Source organism: Sminthopsis crassicaudata, chromosome 1, assembly GCF_048593235.1.
Source record: "Sminthopsis crassicaudata isolate SCR6 chromosome 1, ASM4859323v1, whole genome shotgun sequence".
Lineage (NCBI taxonomy): Eukaryota > Metazoa > Chordata > Mammalia > Dasyuromorphia > Dasyuridae > Sminthopsis > Sminthopsis crassicaudata.
The window spans coordinates 710,302,156-710,312,859 of NC_133617.1; positions in this window are offsets into that span (position 1 = coordinate 710,302,156).

Consider the following 10,704-nt stretch of genomic DNA (forward strand, 5'->3'; position numbering starts at 1 on the left):
TTAGAGTTATTTTCTTTTTCCAATTCAGAAATGCTTTCTTGAGACTTTTTTATCTTTTTTCGTTTCAGAAATCCTACTTTCCTGTGATATTTTAACCTTTTATAATTTATAAATTTTGTTTCCTTGCATCTCTTCTAAATTCTTTATTTTTTCCAACTCAAATTTCAGGACATTGTTATTCTCTATCAAAGCTTCTCTTTCCTTTTCCCATTTTTCTTCAAACTCTCTTAACTTTTTAATAGTCTCTTCTAGGAAAGAGTCATGTGATGGGAGGCAGGTATCATTCCCCTTTAGAGTGTTATCTGCTGACTCTCTGCTGTTAACTTCTTCAAGGTTAGATACCCTCTCTTTCTCTGTGTAGAAGGAATCAATAGTTCTCTTCAGCTTTTTACTCATTGTTAAAAATCTTTTGGGGTCTGCCCTTGGGGTAAGAAGTTTACTTATTTATTTATTTACCAGCTTCCTCCCCGACCAGAAGGATACAGTGGCTCATGTGCCTGAGGTAGGAGAGAACTCTGGGATAGAGTTCCCCTCCCCTCTCCCCAGAAATGCATCACAGGTGATACGGCTGTGCTGTGAGGCTTGCCCAGTGAAGGACCCCACTGTGTGTCCTAGTGACTTCCCTGAGATTTAAGACTGAACAGTAAAAGCTACACAAAGCCTGGCCAATTCTTCCTGTGGGGCATGGATATCAGCAGCTGATGTGAAAAGCCCCTGTGCTCAAAATGGAAGTGTCTGCCCGGAAACCACGGTCCCTACTTCAAAGGTTCTGCTTCTCTGAGTATTCTGTGGCTGCTAGAATTCCACAGCCTCAGGCTAAGCCTGGCAGTATGTGGATTAGATGTTGCCTCAGGCTGTGCCCCTTCTGTTCAGGCTCTTAACTACCAGAAGGTGAAGCCCCAGACAGCAGAAAGTGGCTGCACAGCTGTGCCAAGATCTGTTAGGTCACTTCTGGATTGGGGTGGTTCTAGGATCTGGCTTTATATTTTAAAGTGGCTTGATTTCTCTTCTGAACTGCTGTTTTATAAGCAGAGAAGAGTGAGCTAACAGCCTGTGTCAGATTCCTCTATTTCAGTGGCTTCTCTGATCCCAGAGTTCTCCCCAACCTGCTCGGCACAGTGTGCTAGCACCTAATTGTCTGTGCTGGCCTTTTTTCTTCTTCCCCTTGGAACTAACCTCTTTTGTAGAGACTCCAGATTCTCTTCAGCTGGTATGTTGTGCTTCTAATCCTTGTGGTTTCTATCAGTCCAGCGTTATTTTTCAGGCTGATTTAATTAATTGGTAATGAGGGAAGAAGGGAGCTTACAAATTCACATGTATCTTCTCCACCATCTTGGCCCCACCTCTGTACTTGATTATTTTTCATTAGTTCTCTTGTAATTCTTGACCTTTTGTTCTTTCATATGAATTTTGTTGTTATTTTTTTTCTAGATCATTAAAATAGTTTCTGGGGAGTCTGATTAGTATAGCACTAAATAAATAGATTAGTTTAGGTATATTCTCATCCTTATTATATTTGCTCAGCCTATTCAAGAGCACTTAATATTTTTCCAAATGTTTACATCTGTCTTTATTTGTGTGGAAAGTGTTTTGTAATTTTGCTCATGTAATTCCTAGCTTTCTTTGGTAGATAGATTACCAAATATTCTATTCTATCAATAGTTATTTTGAATGGTATTTCTCTTTTTATCTCTTGCTGTTGGATTTTGCCAATGATGTATAAAAATTCTGAGGATTTATGGGGATTTATTTTGTATCCTGCAACTTTGTTGAAATTGTGAATTAGTTCTAATAGCTTTTTTAGTTGAATCTCAGGGGTTCTCTAAGTATAGTATCATATCTTCTGCAAAGAGTGATAATTGACTTTCCTCATTACCTATTCTAATTCCTTTAATCTCTTTCTCAACTCTTATTGACTAAGTTAGCATTTCTAACACAATATTGAACAGTAATGGAGATAGTGGACAATCTTGTTTTATTCCTTATCTTACTGGGAATGGTTCCAGTTTATCCCTATTACATATGATGTTTACCGATGGTTTGAAATAATATTCCTGACTATTTTAAGGAAAAAATCTATTTATTCCTGCACTTTCAAGTGTTTTTATAAGGAATGGATGTTGGATTTTATCTAATGCTTTTTCTGTAGCTATTGAGATTTTTTTTGTTAATTTGGTTATTGGTATAGTCAATTATGCTAACAGTTTTCCTAATATTGAACCAGCACACATTCCTGGTACAAATTCTACTTGATCATAGTGTATTATCCTCGGGATGATTTTCTGAAGTCTTTTTGCTAATATCTTATTTAAGATTTTAGCATCAATATTCATTAAGGAGATTGATCAATAGTTTTCTTTCTCAGGTTTCAACCTTTCTGGTTTAGGTATCAGTACCATGTCTATGTCATAAAAGGAATTTGGTAGGACTCCTTAAATCTCTATTTTTTCACATAGTTTATATAGCATTGGAGTTAATTGTTCTTTAAATGTTTGGTAGAAGTCACATGTAAATCCATCTGGTCCTGGGGATTTTTTCCTGGGCAGTTGATTAATAACTTGTTCTATTTCTTTTTCTGAAATGGGACTATTTAAGCAATGTATCTCCTCCTCTGTTAATCTAAGAAGCCTATGTTTTTGGAGGAAGTCATCCATTTCACTTAAGTTATCATATTTATTGACATAAAGTTGGACAAAGCAACTCCTAATTATTAATTATGTCTATGATTTGTGGATTCACTCCATTATTCTTTAGGATGAGATTATTTAGTTTCAAGTTATTTTTTGGTCTATTTTCTCCTGGCTTTTTATTGAATATAATTTTCATTGCATCATGATCTGAAGAGGATGCATTTACTATTTATGGATTTCTGCATTTGAATTTGAGGTTTTTATATCTCCTAATATATGGTCAATTTTTTATAGGTTCCATGAACTGCAGACAGTATACTTTTTTCTGTCTCCATTTAGTTTTATCCAAAGATCTATCATAATTAACATTTCTAATATTCTATTTACCTCTTTGACTACTTTCTTATTTATTTTGTGGTTTGATTTATCTTTATGTATATTTATAACAGAAATATATTTCCCAAGATATCCTTTTACATTTTTATGTTTCCCTTGAGTTCTCTATTTGTGGATCAAACTTTTTTGTTTAGTTCTGTTTTTTTCACCAGAAAGGATGAAATTCACCTATTTCATTGAATGTCTATCTTCTTCCTTGGGGAAAAACAAACAAACAAACAAAAAAAAAAACAAAAAAAAAAACAAAGCCTTATTTTGGCTGGGTAAATTATTCTTGGTGGCATACCAAATTCCTTTGAATTCCAATGATATCCGGGCCCAGAACCCACTGGATCTGAACTGGCTTGGGTTTTCCCAGCCTCCACTATCTGCTCAGGTTTTCCCAACCCCCACAAAGAGTTTCTTCCTTATCTGAAAGCCCGTCAGGAGCTTGGGACTTAACCCACAAGCTCTTTTTTAGGTATAAAAATGTCAAGCTGGAGCTCTCTCTTTGGTATCCTTCTGGCCATGTAAGGCTTCCTGCCCACCCAGTGATCACCTTTGCCCTTGGCATCTTTATACCTTTAACTTTACTCCCAAATTTCTACAATAAACTTTTTAATCAATCTAGGTTTTTGGGCATGTAAATTCATTTACAGGGGACATTGCGCCATAATGGGACTATATTTGTGCTGACCAAAATGGGTTCCCCCTTTCCTTTCTCTCATTACCTTAAGCTTTTGGAATATCAGATTCCAGGCCCTTCAGTCCTTTAACACAATTAACACATCTGACAGATCCTGATTAATTCTTATTGTAACTCCTCTATATTTGGATTTTTTTTCCTAGCTGCTTGTAGTATTTTTTCTTTGGTCTGATAATTATGGAATTTAACCACAATATTTCTTGTAGTTTTGCTTTGAAGGTCTCTTTCAGTAGGTGATTGATGAATTCTTTCAATGTCTATTTTACTTTCTGTTTCTATAACATCTGGGCAGTTCTCTTTGCTAATTTCCTGGAAAATAGTGTCTAGGCTCTTTTTTTTTTTTTTTTTTTTTTTTTTTTCATCATGATTTTCAGGAAGTCCAATAATTCTCAGATTATCTGTCCTAGATCTATTTTCCAGGTCTGTTATTTTCCCAATTAGGTATTTTTTTCATTTTTTCCCATTGTTTCATTTTTTGTTTTGTTTTGTTTTGCTTGACTGATTCTTGATGTCTCCTTGAGTCATTCATTTCCATTTGTTCAATTCTGATTTTTAATGAATTATTTTCTTTATTTAATTTTTATGTTTCTTTTTGTAATTTTCCAATTGAGTTTTTAAGTGAATTGTTTTGTTCTATGGATTTTTTTATTTTCCATTTCATAAAGTTTATTTTTAGAGAGCTATTTTCTTTTTCCAATTCACTAATTATGTTTTCCTTGGAATTTTTTTTATTTTTTCTAATACACTAATATTGGTTTTCAGGGATATGATTTCTTTATCCACTCTATCTTTAAATAAGTGGGATGACTTATCAAAAACCTCTTGCCAAGCTTCCCTTTCCTTTCCCCATTTTTCTTCTAGCTCTCTTGTGAGAGCCTTTATTATTTCTTCTATGAGAGTCTTTGGACCAGATCATATCCCCTTTTGGGGATTCAACTGGAGACAAACTGTTTTTAGTCTCCTCAGCCTTTAAAGTCTGCTCTCTATCCATATAGAAGCTCTCTATTGTTAGAACGTGCTTTAACTTTTTGCTCATTTCGTCAAAGAAAAAATGAAAGAAAACAAACAAACAAAGAAACAAAAAGCAAATGTGGTCTGCTTTTTTGGGGTGTATGGTATTACCAAGCTTCCTCTACAGACTGCAGGAGATAGCAATGCAGCAGCAGTGGAACAGCAATGACTGTGCTGCCTGCATAGCTTTTGTGTTCTGAGATTCTGAGAGCATGCTGAGTCACTCCTGGTACTGGGTGTGTGTGGCCAGGTCCCCAGAGACCCTAGCTCCCCAGAGACCCTAGATTTTCAGTATTATAGGCTTTACCCCTTGTGTTTATAACGTCTCTGCTGATCTACTGGCTTCCTGCCAGGGCAAAGTATCCACACTGTGGAAAAGTTCTCTGCAGATTTTCTGCTGGCTGAGATCATACCCTGCCCTGCTCAGATCTGCTTAGTGTGATCTGTCTTCAGTGCTCTTGCTACCTGCCTGCAATCTGTCCTGATCTAACAGTACCCATCCACAAGCAAAAACAGACCTTTTCTGGTGAATTTTGAGGATATCTTCTGTTGGTAATGTATTTGTGGGTTTTTTTCAGTCAAGCACTAATTTCGAGGCCTTGTCATGAAAAAATGTATTCTGAGGGCAAGAAATAGCTTAGATAGATGCATGTGTCCTCTTTGCTATCTTGGCTGGAAATGTCTTCTCCCTTAATGAAGCAGATGATCAAGGAGCTATACCACCATCCCAGTGTATCAGAGTTTGTATTTAAGGTAATGTATGTATCACCAATACTCTAAGTAGCAGGGAGTGATATTTAAGCATGGCATTTGGAACTCCAGTCCAGGAGTTGCTCATAAAAGGACATATATTTAGCAATGCTGTCTTTGAAAATGGAAATTGTTTTGAAATGCTATACAGGAATTGAGTTAAGTTTAGTACACTCTTCCAAAAATCAAGTAGTATAGAGGAATATATTCTTCATAGAAACTAATGGAAATGTTTATACTTTGTTTTTACTATATTTTCATAAAGAACACTTTTTTTTTGTTTAAAAAATGTTATTAATTAAAGTTACCCAGATAACATATCACACGCAATGTGTCCTACACCTAGTTAAATAGGAATATAAAAATAATGTTTGACCTGGAAGTTGGAAAGTCTGATTTCAAATCTAGCTTCAAACTCTTACTACCTCTGTAAATTCTCTTCAAGGAACATAACCTATTTTCACCTGATTTTTTTCATCTGTAAAATGGGGATATTATCCCTTACTTTCTAGGTAGTTGTGAGGATAAAAAAGAGATATTTGTCAAGCAATTTTTAAATCTTAAAAAGCATATTTATTATTATTACAAGTCACTAGCCTCAAATTATGAGAAAAATAAAACACTGCTTATCAGGGCTCATGCTATTATCAGAGAAGAAAAACCAAAGAAAATCTCTAAAAGTATTTTAAAACCCTTAGAGGGCAGAGGTAACTGCGTAACTTTAGAAGAAAGGAAATGAGCATACCTGTAATATAAGAATTAGTTGTCACAATATAATACAAGAAGTAAGAAGTGCTTTAATGAATGGTGGGTGAGAGGAATGGAGGGAAGAAAGAAGGGAAAAAATGGGAGAAAAATCAGAAAGAAAGGAAGCAAAAAGAAAGGAAAAAAGGAAATCAGGAAGGAAGAAAGGAAGGACAGACAACAGGAGACCAGCTTCATAATAGGCATGCATATTTGCTTCTAGTCCATTTTTTTTGAAAGAAGAATTATTAAAATGTATAAACTTAGCATGTCAGTCAATTCATAAGCATTTATTTAGCGCCACTCATCATATTCATATAACTCAGGAGCTGACAAAGAACTAGTGGATAAAGAATGTGCTTTATCTTTGGAAAAGTCAAAGATTTTTACCAGAATACAAGACATTTCCATTAACGTAAAGTAAATTCTTTAGTATCTAGTATATTTATTGATTGTGCTCCAACCAGCCACAACACCCCATTTCCATTTGCCACAAAGGAGGTTTAGCTGCAACATGGCTTAGAAAGAAAATGCTGTGCTAAGATATGTCACAGACTCCTAGGGGACTTAATTTCTGAGAAACATTTAAACCTTATGAGTGGATTGAGAGAATTATCTCCCTCATCGTTCCTACCCTTCATAGTACAGTTATCCAGAGGCAAGCAAAGCTCAAGGGAGCAATGTAACCAAAAATAAATCTAATATCCTTCAGGTTCCAAGTAGTCATTGCATAAAAGTGGTTGCAAACGTTAGCAGTGACTCTATAAATCAATGGGAAATGTCTGAATTCATGGAAAAAAAAAACTATAGGTAACTTAAACCTTGCCAATTGTGTCTTAAAGGACTGTTTTAAACTTTCCCCCTCCCACTTGGACAATACTCTTTAAAGCAGTCATTAATTATTAATGAATCACATAAAATACTCCATTAAATTTATTTGTTGTTCACTATCCTCACTTAATTTTCATCTTGCTTTTTAGTATTTTTATCCCATGAGAATTTGGATGGCTTAGTACAGCAGTAACATTTTCCCTATGGTGAAGGCATGTTATCTAAGAGCAAGGGTAAGCTCTTCCTAGATGCTCAGATTCTATGTCTTCCTAAGTTATGAAGTGAGTTTTTCAAGTCCTATTGATTCTTCCTTTAAAATGTCCCCCAGATTCACTGTTCCCATTCCACATCAACAAATCATTACTTCACAAACTAGATTACTATGAAGCGTCTTACTGAAATGCTCATTTCTTTTTCTTTTCTGCTTCATTTTCAAAGATCCATCACTGAAATCCTCATCCGATCATTTCTGCTACTCAGAAACTTCTAATTTATTCTATAGATTGTTAGTGTCTAACAAATGTTTATTGTTAGCAAGAGAAAGCAGGGAATTTTTGAGCTGAATAAACTCCTCAGAAATCTCCTTGCCTGACTTTAACAGTTTATTTTATTTTTGAGGCTAAAATAAATTATTATTAATTTTTACATTAATTTTTACACTCTATGTCAATAGGATTGTATGCTATTTGGCATTACCAAAATGCAATAAAATCCCATCTTTGATACTGACTACCTGTGTACTTGTGCTATCATGAGAAGTAGTCATGAGAAGGTGTAGAAGAAAGAAAAAGAAATAACTCCATAGAATTTAGAATGAGAAGCCCCAATTTAAAATCCTAGTTTTACTTACTGCCTTTGTGACTTTGGAAGACATTTAACTTTTCTGTGCTTCATTTTCTCAGAGAAGGATTGGATTAAATGATTTCTAAATTCCTTTGTAACTCTAAATCTATAACCTTATGAGAAAATTAGGTGAAAGAATTGATAGAATGCTGGACATAAGTAAGGAAAATGTCTACTTAAGTACATTCTCAGATACTTACTACTTGTGTGATCTTAGTAAAATTAGAGTGGAATTAATAATCACACCTACCATTTGGTTTGTTTGTTGTGTGTGAGAACAAAGGGAGTTAATTTTATTTTTCAATTTTTAAAACACTATTCTAACTGCTAGATTAGTCATTTTTTAAGTTATGTCTAATCACTACTGGAGTGGTTTGCCATTTTATTCTGCAGCTCATTTAAATATGAGGAAACTGAGGCAAACAGGGATAAATGACTTGCCTAGCTTTACAATGCAAGTAAGTATCTGAAGCCAGATTTGCTTTCATGAAGAAGACTCTGCCACATTCCAAGTCCAGTGCTCTACTATATCAACTGGATGCTCTTGTTGTTATTATTACTATTTCTAAACTGACAAATCCATGAATTTGTTTCCTTCTTTGGAAAATGATGATAACAATATAATTGGTATCACCCTGACAGGCTAGTTATGAAGTTTAAAATATGCTATCCAAAAAGAAGTAAACAAAACAAACAATTATAAAAAATAATACACACTGTTTTTCACTTTTATAGAGTCCTGGAGATCAATAGAAAAATATGGAGAAAAATAGAAAATAGAATCTTGATTGACTGGGTGAACTTTAGAAGATTGTTTGTTTAATCAAGGATCTAGAGAAAGCACTTGGTCATGGCAATGTTTTTAGGTTCAAAATAAAAAAGTAAAAAGATTCCATGACATGAAGAATTTTATTATAGAAGCATAATTTTCAATAGATTTGAATTAAAAAAATAATTCTAGGGCAAGAATTGCTTTATTAATATAGATATGTAGATAGAGATAGATATAGAAACATAAAATTCTATTTATTAGTTCACAGAAAAATAAAATTTTTGTAGTAAAATAAAATCATCAATGCATAAGCATATACACTTTAGCCTTACTTAAAGCATATTTAGAACAACTTTAAAAGCAGTCATTGTTCTTCATGATATCCTCATTGAATTTTAATTCCTCTGATAATTTTCTATAATTTGGAAGCTTTCATTCCATTGAACTTTCATCTTATAAATATTAAGTGTGGTCAAATCTATCTAAAATATTATATAGATTTGGAAAATCTCTCTAAAATGGAAAAATATTTTTCCATATTAAGTCTATTTAACACTCTGAAGAGATCATTTTAAAAAATAAATAATTTGCATACTTTAAAGAGATTATGTTGTTTATCCATGCTTGAAGAGGACCAAAATATATTCCAAAGTTATTAATGTTTCCAGATGTGGCTGATCATATCAATACAAGCTTGAGAGGCTCTATTACAGATCAGGCATAAATAATTCATATGACCATTTTGAGGGGAAGTGTTTCTAAATTTTAGCATAACATGTTTCTTTTGAACTACCACAATTTTCTGTGCTCATAAAGCACAAAGACTTTTTTTTGATGCAAACATGCAATACTGAACAATTTTGTTCCACCTTCTTCCATGACTCATAATTGATACCATTGCAGGAGGCAGAGCCAAAATGGTAGAGATAACAAATATTTGTTTCTGACCTTCTCTCATGACCCTCAGACTAATTAGCAAATTCAACCTCTGAATTAATTCTGGAATGGCAAAATCCACAAATATTGGGAGTGCAGAAAATTACCAGCAGAAGATAATTTTAAAACTCTCCAGAAAAGATCTGTTTCAATTGGTCATGGAGAGAGGCAGGCCAAGCACAAGTAATCTGAGCACAGATACCAAGTGCAAACAGCAAGTCAGAATAAAACTAGGGCAATGTGAGCTTTGAGAGTCAGAAAATCTACAGGCACAAATCTAAAGCAGTGTTGGCTGCTCTACCTTAGATACAATCCAGTAGATCAGCAGAGAAGTTATAAAACATCCAACACAAACATAAAAGATACATAGTGAACCCCAAAATACCAGAATTCCACCACACATGACCACACCCATTAGCACCTGAAGTCAGTCAGTGAAGCTTCTGCCACTTGTAGAGGAGACTTGAACAGAGGAGAGAACACTGAGAAATGAGTGTGCACTGCTTGCATTTTTGTTATTCTTCCCAGGTTTTTTTTAACTTTTCTAAATCCAATTTTTCTTGTGCAACAAGAGAACTGTATAAATATCCACACATTATTTAAGATATACTTTAACATTTTTAACATGTATGAGACTGCCTTCCATGTAGGGGAGGGAGTGGAGGGAAGGGAAGGAAGGGAAGGATGGGAAAAGTTGCAACAGAAGTGATTGCAAGAGTCAATGTTGAAAAAGTACCCATGAATGTGTTCTGTCAATAAAAATCTGTAATAATAATAATAAAGAAAGAATTGTATTGTATGTTATTTTATATTACAAGGTGATCTTTTTCCTAAAACAATTTAATGGAACTGGTTGAATTTTCTGGCATGGCAGCTATAGACTGTTCAAGTTTTAAAAGTATAACAAAAAAAAGGTAAGTATAATGGCTCTGAAGACCTTTAGTTTGTTATGTGGCCTAATACTTCTTTCTCACTCAGTATTTGGAATCATAAAGCCCAAAACACACACACACACACACACACACACACACACACACACACACACACAAACACACACACACATACATACACAAAAAATTCAAATATTAAATATGTTATATGTGAAA